At 36.9% G+C, this 13,002-nt stretch overlaps 1 protein-coding gene across 1 annotated transcript in view; it reads left to right on the top strand.

The window, feature by feature from the left end:
• Positions 1-11,990: 11,990 nt before the first annotated feature.
• Positions 11,991-13,002, top strand: part of ASB12 (ankyrin repeat and SOCS box containing 12) — a 6,428-nt gene continuing 5,416 nt past the window's right edge. The window contains exon 1 of the mRNA XM_003803265.1: positions 11,991-12,124. The gene's annotated coding sequence lies outside the window, so the exon portion shown is untranslated. The remainder of the gene's footprint in view (positions 12,125-13,002) is intronic.

Here is a 13,002-nt window from a genome sequence, read left to right as displayed (position 1 = left end):
GGTAGTTTTTGTTTATAACTAAAGTTAAGGTAGTATTAATTTGAAATACATTATTATAACTTTGAGATATTATACTATGCAACCCCCATGTTAACCATAAAGAAAGCATCTATAAAAGAAACACAAAAGGAAATGAGGAAAGAATTAAAATATGTCACTACAGAATATCAACTGAACACAAAGGAAGGCAATAATGGAAGAAATGAGGCACCAAAAAAGTTATAATGTGGCTGGATGTGGTGGTTCATGCCTATAATCCTACCACTCTGGGAGGTCAAATTGGTAAGATTGCTTGAGGTCATGAGTTAGTGACCAGACTGAACAAGAGTGAAGTCTTTTCTCTATAAAAACAAATAGAAAAATTAGCTGGGTGTAGTGGCATGTGCCTGTAGTTCCAGCTTCTTGGGAAGGTGAGGCATAAAGATTGAGCTCAGGAGGTTGAGGTTTACAGTGCACTATGATGACAGCAGTGCACTCTTTCCCAGGCAACAAAGTGAGACCTTGTCTCAAAAGGAAAAAAAAAAGTTAAATGTCAGTCAATTAAGTTTCTCAATCAAAAGACATATTGGAAGGATGTATTTAAAAAAAAAAAACAGGAAGATCCAACTATATGGATCTTCCACATATCAAGGATAAGAGATCCTTTAAGATCAGTTTAGATCTAAGGACATGAATACATTGAAAGTAAAAGACCAGAAAAAGACAGCCCATTCATATTATAAAGCAAAGAATAATATGGGTGGCTATACTAATATCCAGTGAAATAGGCTTTAAGTGATAAACTATTTCAAGTGCTTAGAATATGGGAAGGGGGTGGAAGGGGGAGGTGAGGGGGGTGGATGGGGGGAGGGAGGGTGATTTGTGGGGTCGCCTCTATGGTTTATCTTACAAGGGTACAAGTGAATCTTTCTAAAAGCAGAGTATGAACGTTTTAACTCAATAACAAAGAAAATGACATGAAGGTTATGTTAACCAGTTTGATGAGAGTATTTCAAAATGTATATGAAAACAGCACACTGTACCCCATGATTGCATTAATGTACACAGTTATGCTATAAGAAATTTTAAAAAATGTCAAAAAGGTCATTATATAGTGATAAAAGTGTCAATTCACCAAGAATATAATAATTATATATGAACCCAAATAAGAGCATCTAAATGTATAAAATAAACCTTGACAGAATTGAAAGTAGAAAAAGTTCTAAAATAATAGTAGTAGACTTCAATACTGCACTTTGAATAATGGATAGAACAACCAGTCAGAAGATCAATAAGAAAATAGAAGACTTTGGCTGGGTGTGGTGACTTATGCTCTAGCCTAATTGTAGCACTCTGGGAGGCTGAGGCAAGAAAATTGCTTTAAGTCAGGAATTGGAGACCAGCCTGAGCAAAGCAAGACCATGTTTCTACTAAAAGTAGAAAAATTAACCAGGCGTTGGTGGTATGTGCTTATAGCCCCAGGTACTCAGGAGGCTGAGGCAGAAGGATTGCTTGAGCCCAAGAGTTTGAGGTTGCTCTACACTCGGCTGAGGCCAGGTGACAGATCAAGACTCTTGTCACACACACACACACACACACACACACACACACAGAGACAGAGAGGACTTAGACAAGACTATAGAGCAATTGCACCTAGCAGATATATACAAAACACTTGGCCGAACAAGAGCAGAGTACACATTCTCAAGTGCACATGGAACATTCTCCATGATATAGATCATATGTTAGACCACACAATTTGTCTTATTAAATTTTAAAAAAATGATATACCAAGTGTCTTTTTTGATCATAATGGAATGAAATCAGAAATAGTTAGAACAGCAATAAATAAAACTAAAAAAAAGAGGAAATCAATGAAACCAAGAGGATTTCTAGAAAAGATCAACAAAATTTACATGTCCTTAGCTAGATTTATATAGAGAGATAAGACTTAATAGAAATCAGAAATGAAAGTGGACATTGATACTAATTTTTCAGAGTTAAAAAGAATTATAAGAGAGTATTAGAAACAACTGAACTTGACTAAGAAGTTCAAAAACTTGACTAATTTAGATGAAATTAACAAATTCCTAGTAACACACAACTTATCAAGAAACATGAAGAAATAAAAATTTGAATGGACCATATAGTGAGGAGATTGAATTAGGAATAAAAAGCCTCTCAAAGATGAAAAGCTTAGAGGCAGTTCCTGTGGCTCAGTGAGTACAGCGCTGGCCCCATATACCAAGGTTGGCAGGTTTCAACCTGCCCCCGCCAAAAAACTGCTATAAAAAATAGCGGGGCACTGTGGCAGGCGCCGGTAGTCCCAGCTACTTGGGAAGCTGAGGCAAGAGAATCGCCTAAGCCCAAGAGCTGGAGGTTGCTGTGAGCTGTGACATCATGATACTCTACAGAGAGCAACAAAGTGAGACTCTGTCTCTAAAAAAAAAAAAAAAAAAAAGAATGAAAAACTCGGTACCAGATGGCATCAGTAGTGAATTCTAACTCAAAAGGAATTACTACCAACACTTCCTATGCTATTCTGAAAACTTCCAAGAGAAGAGACCCCTTCTTACCTTATTTTATGAGGCCAGTATTACCTCGATACCAAACCCAGACAAATACATGACAAGAAAAATGCAAACCAATATCCTTTATGAATGCTGATGTAAAAATCCTCAGGAAAATATTAACAAACAATTCAACAACATATTAAAAGGATTACCTGTCATCTATGTGGGGTTTATTCTTGAAATGCAAAAATGTTACAGCATACTAAAATAAATCAATGCAACATATCAGAATGAAGGGGGAAATCACATGATCATTTCAATTCATGAAAATGAATTTGATAAAATTCATTATCATTTCATGATAAAAATAAACCTCAGCAAAATAAGAACAGAGGGAAACTACTTCAACACAATAAGGGCCATATATGGAGAAAGTGTTACTTATAAAGTCAGAAACAAGACCAGGATGTCCACTTACACCATTTTTATTCAATTGGGAATTTGTCACCAGCATACATACCTTGTAAAAAAAGTTTTGAAAATTATTTAGGAGAAAGAAAACTTATAAAGTTCAAATCCTAGGGTCTATAAGAAAAATTGAAAAGCATTAGACAAGGAATAAATGATGATAAAATAAGATTTTTGAATTTTCTTTTTCTTAACAAATCTAACAGATAACATCTTGTTATCTGTAGCAACAATGTATTTGATGATTACACATTATAGATAAACGAAATGAATGATAGCAATGTTTATGATGGAGAGAAGGGAGAAATTGGGATTATTCTAATATAAGATAATTGTACTACCTGTGAAGTGGTATAATATTATTTGAAAGAGGACTTACTTATGAATTTCTACATCATCAAGTCACCACTAAAATAGAAAAAAAGAAGTATAGGATATGTTAAGAAAGGGGTAAAGTGGAATCATATAAAATGCTTAGTTAACATTAGAGAAAGCAGGAAAAGTGAAGAAAAACAGCAAGCACAATGAATAGAAAATAGTAACAAAGGAAAAAATCTGTGTCCACAAATTTGATAACCTAAATGAAAAAGGTTCTTTGAAAGACACAATTTTTCAAAATTCACAAAAGAATAGATTATCTGAGTAGGCCTATATCTATTAAACAAATTGAATTAAAATAGAAAACACCAGTCTCAGGTGGGTTCACTGATGAAATCTAACAAACACAGAAGAAGGAAATTATACCAATTTTCTATGTTCTCAGAAAATTGGCTTGGTGCCTATAGCTCAGTGGTTAGGGTACTAGCCACGTACACTGGAGCTGACCAGGTTCAAATCCAGTCCAGGCCTGCCATATGACAATGACAACTACAACCAAAAATAGCCAGGCATTGTGGCTGGTGCCTATAGTCCCAGTTACTTACGAGGCTGAGGCAAGAGAATCACTTAAGCCCAAGAGTTAGAGGTTGCTATGAGCTGTGATACCAGGGCACTCTACCCAGGGTGACAGCTTTAGACTCTGTCTCAAAAAAAAAAAAAAAGGAATTGAAGCAGAAAAGGTATATTGTAACTCATTCTATGAGGCCAGAATTACTCTAATACTCAATCCACACAAGGACATTACAAGAAAATAAAATATTATCAAATAGGATCCAATAATGAATAAAAAGAATTACACATACACCACTACCAAGTGGGCTATATTCCTGGTATGCAGGGCTTGTTCAACGTTCAAAAATAAAGTGATGTAATCCACTGCATCAACAGGCTATAGAAGAAAGAACCTTAATATTATATTAATAGATACAGAAAAAGTATTTGACAAAATCCATCATCCATTCATGATAAAACTAGGAATAGTAGAGAATTTCTCAACTTGAAATAGAACATCAAAAAATACAGCTAACAAAATATTTAATGGTGAGAAAGTAGATGTTTTACTACTAATATCAGAAGCAAGGACAGAATGTCTACCCTCATTTCATTTAGTAAACATCATACTGGAAGTCCTAGCTAATGTAATAAGACAAGAAATGGAAATAAAAGACATACAAACCAGGAAAGAAGATATAGAATTGTCTTTGAATATAGATGATTTTCTGTGTAGAAAGTTCCAAAGAATATAAAGAGGAAATCTCCTGGAACTAATAAGCAATTATAACAACTGTGCAGGGTATAAGGTTAATATGCAAAAGTCAACTGATTTCTGTATACTAGCAATGAACAGCTGAAATTTGAAATTGGAAACACAATACCATTTACATTAACATCAGAAAATGAAATGCATAGGTATAAATTAAACACAAAAATATAGGAAAGAAACTATAAAGTTCAACAAAACTAAAACTGAAAAGTCACAAATAATTTAAAATGGAGGCCAGGTACAGTGGTTCATGTCTGTAATCACACCACTTTGGGAGGCCAAAGCAGGAGAATTACTTGAGGCCAAGAGTTCAAGATCAGCTTGAGCAACATAGTGAGACACCATCTCAACAAAAAATTAAAAAGTAAATAAGCCAGACATGGTGGCATGTGCCTGTAGTCCCAGCTATTCAGGAGGCTGAGGCAGAAGGATCATTTGAAGCTCAGAAGTTCTATGCTGAAGTGAGTTCTGATTGCACCACTGCACTGTGTCCTAGGTGACAGAGTAAGATCCTGTCTTTAAAATAAATAAATTAAATTAAAAGAAAAACAGAAATGAAAGTGGTGACATTACACCCAATCATACAGAAATAAAAAAAATTAAAAATGAACACTATAAATAATTTGTATGCAAACAAAAACTTAAGTAGAGTGAAATGAACAAATTTCAAAAAATACACAAATTACCTAAACTGACTCAGAAGTAAGAGACTATCTCATTAGACCCATGTGTAAAGACTGAATCAGACATAAAAACCTACCCAACAAAGAAAACTCCAGGACCAGACAGCTTTACTAATGATTTCTACTAAACATTTATGGAATAATTAACATAAATCTTTTTGTTATTTTTTTATTTTTACATATACATGTGATTATTAGGTTTCCACTTTTTGCCTTCACAGAATTAAAAAAGCTTAAAATTTACCAATAATAACAATGTTTAAGATAAAAACTAGAAACAAAAACCTTATAAAGAATGAATGAAGATAAATACATTCAGAAAAGAAATCAGGCGATTGCTGCAATGAAGTATTAAGCAATAATAATAATAGTAATGCAAAGAAAGTAACATTCACATTGTCAAATAAGAGTATGACTATTATAGAATGTTTTGACTCTAGGTTCGGTATAGAGTCACCAATTAACTTATTATTTTTTTCCAAACTCTCAAATAATAGACAACTTATAAACAAAAATAAAAGATAACATGAATCTTTTTGTAACTCTTCCAAAACATAGAAGGGGAGAATACTCACTTTGAAATCACTTTATGAAGCCAAGATTGTCCTGATAGAAAGCTAGATAAAGACATACAAGGAAAGAAAATTTCAGACAAAGACCCCTCATGAACATAGATGGAAATATTTTCAACAAAATCCTAGAAAACTAAATCCAACACCATGTTAAATTACATACCATGATTAAATGGGATTTATCCCAGGAATATAAGTATGTTTAAACATTAGAAAATTAACCAACGTAACCTATCACATTAACAGAATGAAGAAAAAACGTGATTATTTCAATTGACACAGAAAGTCAATCTGACAAAATATAACACCATTTCATAATAAAAACTAAGAAGAGAGCTTTCTCAACATAAAAGATATTTATTAAAAACAAAAAATAGTTTCATACTCAATAACGAATACTGAGAACTTTCTCCTTATGACCAAGAACAAGACAAAAATAAAATCACTTTCATTGCTGCATTTCAACATGGTACTGGATGTTCTTGCCCGAGATATTAGATATGGAAAAGAAATAAAGGCATCCAAATTGGGGAAAAAAAGTAATATTATTTCTGCTCACAGATTATATGGTCTTATATGTAAGGACAACCAAAGACCACACAAACACACCTGGTAAAATTAATAAATTCAGCAAAATTGCAGGATACAAGATCAACACACAAATATTAGTTGTGCTTCTATACATTAATAATGAGCAATCAGAAAAAGAATTTAAGAACGCAATTCCAGTTACAACAGCATGTAAAAGAATAAAATACCAAGGAATAAATTTAACCAAGGAGATGAACAATATACACAATAAAACTATACAATATTGCTGAAAGAAATTAAAGACACAAATAAATGGAAAGATATTGTGTATTCATAGGTAGGAAGACTTAAGATTGTTAAGATGTCATTACTACCTAAAGTAGTAATGACTACCTACAGATTAGATGCAATGTCTCTCAAAATAAGTTTTTTTTTTTCAAAATAGAAAAACCTCTGTCTCAAAAAAAAAAAAACAGCAAGCAAATATTGTTTAGATATGTAATTAGAGAAGGTGAGAGAGACTATATCTCAATTTTTTATTTGATCTTTATTTTATTTATTTATTTATTTTTGAGACAAAGTCTCACTATTTCACCCTTGGTAGAGTGCAGTGGTGTCACAGGACACAGCAACCTCAAATTCTGGGCTCAAGCAATTCTCTTGCCTCAGCCTCCCAAGTAGCTGGAACTACAGGCACCCACCACAATACCCAGCTATTTTTTTTGTTGTAGTTGTCATTGTTGTTTAGCTGTCCCAGGCTGGGTTTGAACCAACCACCCTTGGCGTATATGGCTGGCACCATAACCACTGTACTACGGGGGCACCAAGCCAATATTTTTATTTTTTTGAGACAGAGTCTCACTTTGTCACCCTCAATAGGGTTCTGTGGCATCACAGCTCAGAGTAACCTCAATCTCTTGGGCTGAAACCATTCCCTTGCCTCAGCCTCCCAAGTAGCTGGGACTACAGGCACCCTCCATAACACCCAGCTAATTTTTAGAGACAAGGTCTCACTCTGGCTTAAGCTGGTCTCGAACCTGGGACCTCAGGCAATCCACCTGCCTCGGCCTTCCAAGTGCTGCTGGGATTACAGGCATGAGCCACTGCACCCAGCCTAAGAGCCTATATTTTACACAGTATTTAAAGCTGGTTATTTTTCTGACCATTCTATTACATACTTTGGTAGTTACCAACATGGAGTTTTTGGCATTTGGTCCTAGTGCTCTTAGTGTTTAATGGTTTACTTCTTTGATGTCAGTTGCATATAGGTCTGTACTCCATGTGCAACACAAGAATAATATAATGGCATACCCTAAATGGTTGCATTCCAGAGTACAGCCACCTAGGAGTAGGCGCAAGTGCCCTCTGAGTAGATCAGCCAGGGAAATATAATACTATTTTTGATATCTGAGACTTTGTCAAACAGCTCTTTGTGCACCTACCTTTATGTTTTCAAATGTAATTTAGGTAATAAATATGACTATCTTCTTAAATTAAAAAAATGAGCAAAGTACTTGAATAGACGTATTTCTGAAGAAGATATATAAATGACCAAAAAACACATGAAAAGATGCTCAACATCATTAGTAACTACAGAAATTCAAATCAAAACTATTATGAGATATCATTTCATACTTATTGGGGTTGCTATAATCAAAAACAAGAAAAGTGTTAGTTAGGATGTAGAGAAATTTGAACTTCTAGCAATTCCTGATGGGAATTTAAAAATGTTGCACCTGCAATGAAAACCAGTATGGCAGTTCCTCAAAAAATTATAGACCTTCAACATGACCCTGAAATCCCACTCTTTGGTATACTTGTACATACCAGAGATATTAAAATATATTCACACCAAAACTTGTACAGAAACATTAATAGTAGCATTATTCATGATAACCAAGAAATGAAAACACCCTGAATGTCCATCAATGGATTAATGGATAAACAAAATATGGTACATACATACAATGGAAAACTATGCAGTCTTAAAACCACATGAAGTTCTAATATATGCTACAGCATGAATGAACTTTGAAAACATTATAATAAGTAAAATAAGCCAAACACGAAGGGATAGATATTGTGTGATTCCACTTACATGAAGAATCTGCAATAGGCAAATACATAGAGTCAGAAAATAGATTAGATGGTGGAAGTGGGGTTGGAAAATGAGGAATTATTGTTTAATGGTTATAAAATTTCTTTACATTTGGGATGATTAAAAACTTCTGGAAATGGATAATGACAATGTACAATTCAGTGGCACAAACTACATTCCCAATGTCGTGCAAACATTGTACGTACCATATTTTCTCTGACATTTGAAAATCAATGAACATAATCCACCGTATTGATAAAGAACAAAAAATAACATGATCACATCAATTGATGCATAAAAAGCATTTAAAATTTCAACATCCATTCCTAATATAATCTCTCATTAAACTATGAATAGACGAGAATTTTGTGAACCTGATAAATGGCATTATACTAGGTATGACCCTAGGTATCCTAAATGGGATAGAACTATTCTGTATATTGTCTTAGTTGCTATATACCAGCAATCCCCAACCTTTTTGGCAACAGGGACCAGTTTTGTGGAAGAAAATTTTTTCATGGACTGTGGAAGAGTGGGGAACCTGACTGGAGGCAGAGCTCATCCCACTGAGTGAAACCAGTGATGGGGAGTGACTGGGGAGCTGCTGTAAATACAGATGAAATTTGGCTCACTGGCCAGGTTCCTAACAGGCCACAAACTGGAACATTTTTGGCACCAGAGACCAGTTTCATGGAACACAATATTTCAATGGATCCGGAGGGGTAAGGGGAATAGGAGAGGGGGTGGAACTTGGGCAGTGATGCTGTGGGGCCTGGCTCCTAACAGGCCATGCAACTGGTACTGTTCTTCAGCCTGGAGGTTGGAGACTACAGGTATATATAACCTACATCTGACAAAATTATACAGAAATACATATACACACGCACACTTGCACAAATTAATACAAGTAAGCCTAGGAGAGAAATATTGTGGGTTTTTGTTTGTTTTGTTTTGTTTCTTATTGTGTTTTATTTTTTTGCAGTTTTTGGCCGGGGCTGGGTCTGAACCTACCACCTCCAGCATATGGGGCCAGTGCCCCACTCCTTTGAGCCACAGGTGACACCCTGTTTTGTTTCATTTTTTAGGCAGAGTCTCACTCTATTGCCCTGAGTAGAGTACTGTGGTGTCATCATAGTTCACAGCAACCTCAATCTCTTGGTCACAAGAGATCCTCATGCCTCAGCGTCCTGAGTAGCTGGGACTACAGGTGCCTGCCAGACACAAGGCTACTTTTTCTATTTTTAGTAGAGACCAGGTCTTGCTCTTTCTCAGGCTAGTCTTGAACTCCTGAGCTCAAGGAATCCACCTGTCCTGCCCTTCCAAGAGTGCTAGGATTACAGGCATGAGCCACCACACCCAGCAACCTAGGATAAATAAATAAGGTAAGTGGATTGTGTCAAGTCAGTATCACATGTGAGATATTGTACTATAGTCTTACAAGATGTTTCCACTGTAAGAAACTGGATGAAGTATACGTGGGATTCTATTAATTTTACAACTGCAAGTGAGTCTTTAATTATCTCAATAAAAATTTCTATTAAAAATCTTTTTTTCAAGAATAATACCCTACTCTGTCATCTTTGGCATCAAAATAACTTATTTATTGACCAAGAATCAGAATTGCATGAAGCCTGAGACAGTGAAAATCTACAGGCCATTAGTACAAACTAAGTTGAAACTGATATTAATATGTTTTTTGCTGTTTCTAATCTTTGGCGTTACTGATCACACTGGACCTCTCCGACACTTTCCGAAGGTGTCACCTGGCTCCCGTGAACTCCCTAGCACTATGATTTCACAAGCAGCCTGCTTGACGACTTTGTAAGTGTGGTAGACAAGACTGGAGAAAATACTGGGTAGATACTAGCTTGAAAGAAACAGTTGAAGGAGCTGGGGCTGTTTTCCCTGAGACAAGGTGACATGAAGGCAGAATACCTGGATTCAGACCCTAGATGACTGCTTTTGGGCAGAGAAAGTGACAATATTCTCTGGGGTCCTATGAGTGAGCAAAAGATAAGATCTCAGGGGTCCTACTTTCTAGATACATATATGGGCTTAGCAGAAAGGGCTGAGTTGATTAACAATGAATGAGATGTACTGCTTCTGAATGTAGAGAATTCCCTATTATTAGAAGCATTCAAGCTGAAGTCATCATTGGATATCTCTCTTTCAATGTGCAGATTCTATCATGAAAATAATCATGTGACACAGGGATGCTAATATTTTATATCACTCTGGTCCCCTCACTGGCTCTTCATTTTACCTGACTTAAATCCCAAACCTTGTGATTGAAAAGGGGAAGAAAAGGGCTCTTAGGTCTTGGGATCAGTGTTCTGAATAGACTGAAGTCTTTCTTTGTGCAGGAAAATTTAAATTATAATTGTTTTAGTTGGGGATATAAGTACACAGAACTCTGCAATACCTCCCCCCTAGATTAATTCGGGAGATTGACATGGACACAGTATTATCATAGGCAACCAGTGCAGATTTTAGTTCTGGCATTTTTGCATTATATGAAATATAATTGCTGCCATGTCTGTTTTCCTAATAAACTGTGAAACGTTAAGGGACATCACATCTTACTGTTCTCTGTGTTCTTCCTGTGTCTAGAACTTTACATGTAAAGGCTACTTGATAGTTGCTCCATAGAGTTTCTCAGACTTGATAAGATTGTTTTTGGTGTGGTTTTTATACTTAATGCTGGCTGGTTTTTCCTCCCAGCGGGGGACAGGATGCTGGCTCCCAATTTCATTCTGTGTGACACCTAAAATAGATAATATGGCTTTTTCTAATGGTATCTCCCTACCACTTTCCTGATTTAAAGATAACCAGGGAGATAAAATGATACCCTTACAAGCCGATCTCCTAGTGATGGGCAATGTTGGTGATGCCTTAGGGGTGAGGGGAGTGGAAGGCTTTGAGCACTTTTTTCTTCACGTTGATGCTGGTGGGTTAGTGGACTTTATACATAAATGACCAGGGCCTCTAAAGCTTTAGAAAAGCTGACCGAAAACATGTACAGATATAGCAGTTTCCCCTTCCCATTCCCCTTCTCACTCCGGGCAGTGAGTTGCTGAGCCCTCAAGAAAGCAAAAAGGAAACCCAGAGAAGTTAAGTTTAAAAGAGAAACAAAGAGGCACCAGCTCAGAGGAAAATGTGCTAGACCGAGTTTTGACCTTCTTGGGCCCCTTGGTGGAGGGCTGGGAATACCCACTGCTCAAGGGCCTCACCCTGGCAGCCATTTGAATGGTGAAGAGTATATGAGGACACGCTGAAAGCAAGCAGGAGACCTAACGTCGCCAGGCACCTGTCTCCCAGTCCTTCCAAGATTTCCCCGGAGATATCCCCCCACCCCAACCCACCCCCGCCTTTGCTAGGATCACTCCCAGAATGGCACTGGTTGGATAACACAGCTGGCCCAGGGTGGGGGGATGGAGTGTAGCCTATTATTAGTCCCCTGAACTAAGTCAGCCTAGGACCTGATGCCTAGCATTTCCGCAGTGTTGGGAACTGAGGGCCCCAAGTGCTCCAAGTTTGGGCAATAGGGGCTACCCAAGAGGGCCCAGTAGGGCCCCAGGGCTTCACTGAGAAGGCGGGGAACAGCGACCCTAGTCAGTGTGGCCTGAGGCTGAAGCCCCGTGAGTACCTGGAGCCTAGGACCCCATGCTATTCAGGAACCTCTAATAACGACCCTTTATAGTCTGTTCCCACTGACTCTGGGACCTGAGAGGGTGCTTGGGAGGTGGGTAGGTAAACCCACTATTAGAAGGCAGAAGGCCAGCTTCCTGCCTTGTCTGTCCCAAAGGTGTGTGTGTGCCTAGATCTAGGACCTCGTTTCTAAAGGGACCTACTTCTTGAGGGTATTTGTGGTTATACAATTACAGGGAAGGTGGAGGTTTGTCTTTGTGACCCTATGTGCTCTTGACTTCTGTGTATATGAGTGCAGTGGAGTGGGGGTTTAAGGGCACAAGGGCAGTGTTTCTGAGTGGAAGGAGGAAGGTTAGACTTAGAATTTGTCTATTAAAATTCTTGAAGGAGTGTTCCAGGGCACACAGAAACCAGCCACTTTTCAATAGGAGTTTTTAATCTGGATTCACAGACCCCAAGAGGGCCTTAGATGGAATTCAGGGGGTTTAGAAGTTTGGATGGGAAAAAAAATACCTTTTTCCCCACATAACCTCAAACTGAAATTTATCATTTCCTTCAAGGATGAATGCAGGCAGCAAATGGTGGTAGTATTACCAGTTCCTATAATTGGACACCAGAAGAAATCATAGACATTTCATATAATATTACAGGTGTGGTAGAGATCTTGAAATGTCATTTATACTCATCACCACTTAGAAATTATTACTAGATCTCATTATTTAATGTATTAATAAAGAACATCTATTACTACATTATGCCATTTTAAAAATGTTTTGATAGTAGTATTTCAATATAATTGTTTTCCTTTCATTCTATTTTATTTTATTTTATGTACTAAAAACCTTTCTGAAAGGGGCCACAGACTTCA

Source organism: Otolemur garnettii, unplaced genomic scaffold, assembly GCF_000181295.1.
Source record: "Otolemur garnettii isolate 467f Iridium unplaced genomic scaffold, OtoGar3 scaffold00290, whole genome shotgun sequence".
Taxonomy (NCBI): domain Eukaryota; kingdom Metazoa; phylum Chordata; class Mammalia; order Primates; family Galagidae; genus Otolemur; species Otolemur garnettii.
This window is presented reverse-complemented; position numbering and strand designations above follow the sequence as displayed.